The sequence below is a fragment of the Nannospalax galili genome, unplaced genomic scaffold (genome assembly GCF_000622305.1).
Source record: "Nannospalax galili isolate Female #2095 unplaced genomic scaffold, S.galili_v1.0 scaffold1614, whole genome shotgun sequence".
Classification (NCBI taxonomy): domain Eukaryota; kingdom Metazoa; phylum Chordata; class Mammalia; order Rodentia; family Spalacidae; genus Nannospalax; species Nannospalax galili.
The window spans coordinates 142,571-144,257 of record NW_008334672.1 but is presented as its reverse complement, the minus strand read 5'-3'; the positions used below and the strand labels follow the sequence as shown (position 1 = coordinate 144,257).

At 46.2% G+C, this 1,687-nt stretch overlaps 1 pseudogene; it reads right to left on the bottom strand.

Annotated features, from left to right (window-relative positions):
* Positions 1 to 351: 351 nt before the first annotated feature.
* On the bottom strand, positions 352 to 1,388 carry LOC115069662 (annotated as a pseudogene).
* Between the last annotated feature and the right edge of the window lie 299 nt (positions 1,389 to 1,687).

The window sequence follows — 1,687 nt, the reverse complement described above, 5'->3', positions numbered from 1 at the left end:
TCCATCAAAATGCAAAGCAGTGCACCCAAATCAGAAAAAAATAAATATTAAGATGTAGATGAATTTTAATTCCCATGAGTCATCTGTCACCTTCAGCCTTGGTTACATGGCTGCATTCACGAATTAACTTAACCTCTGTATTTGCACATGGTAGGGATGATTAAGACAAGCTGACCTGTTTGCTGTACCTTCCTTCATACCTGACTCTTCCAAAAGCACTTGGACTTTCTTTACTTTTGCCATTTACGTCAGCACAACAGCGGGTTAGCTGACGGGAAACAAGGGTGAAGGCCACACAAACAGTGGGCAGATGCGACAGCTGTGACTTATTCTGGTGAGCCCTTTCAACCTTTAACTTATGTAGACAGAGACAATCTGCTGTGCTACTCCACAGTCAAGCAACAGATGTAGCAGCAGCTGGGCCACCCTCAGCAGGGAGGATTTTGTTAGGGGATGTATCACTGTGGGAGGAGCCTGTATTCGTTGTTCACAGTAATAAACACCAACATCCTCAGGCTCCACTTTGTCAGTTTTCAGTGTGAAATCGGTCCCTGACCAGTGTGCCACTGAACCTGTCAGGGACTCCAGAGTCATGACTGGAAACTTTGTAGATCAGGCGCCGTGGAGACAGGCCTGGCCTCTGCAAGTACCAACTCAAGATATGTGCCTCTATCACTATACAGGAGGCTCTCACTAGCCCTGCACTTGATAAAGGCTGGCTCCCCAAGGGTGACTGACAGAGAGGGTAGAGACTGAGTCACCATAACATCCCCACTGCATCCTAAAATTATAAGAAAGACTGCAATGTCATGCACACACATTGTGAGATAATATTTATGAATTTTTGTTATTTACTTCCTGCAAATCACACTGTTGCTCTGGTTGCTATTTTAAGAATATACAATATGCTAAAAAAAAAAAAAAAACAGCTACTTGAGCCAGGCATGGTAGCGCATGTCTTTGATCCCAGCACTCGGGAGGCAGAGGCAGGAGGATCTCTGTGAATTCAAGGCCAGTCTGGTCTTAATAGGGAGTTTCAGGCCAGCTGGGGCTACAGGGAGACCTTGTCTCAAAAAGACCAAATAAATAAATAAATAAATAAATAAATAAATAAATAAATAAAAAACAGCTACTTGCAAAGCATAAGGGGGTGGGGGCGGCTCTGGAAGACTCTTACAATATCCACACCCATCAGGGTCAGAGATGTCCCCAAAGCATATACCCTTGATCTTTTGGGAATCTTCATTCCCTCACTGATCTACACAAGACACCCTCCTTTCCTCTCCCTCCCGCTCCCCCTCCCCTCCCATTGCTCTACCGCGTCTTCCTCTGACGTTACCAAGGATCCAGAACAGTAGCAGTCCAAGGACCTGAGCAGGGAACCTCATTTTATGCTATGGAACTAAGGAGGTTTGATCAGTGAGGTTCCAAGACTAGACCTGCACTTCTATATCAGCACTGAAAGTAAAGGTCCTCCCTAGGGAACGGTATGCAAATCCCCTGGTGGGTAGGGTTTGATCAGTGAGGTTCCAAGACTAGACCTGCACTTCTATATCAGCACTGCAAGTAAAGGTCCTCCCTAGGGAACGGTATGCAAATCCCCTGGTGGGTACAGCAGAGCACACAGAGCCAAAGTTGGTGAGGGCCTGGTCTCCTGTGCAAAGTGACAGACAATGCCCTCCGTGTC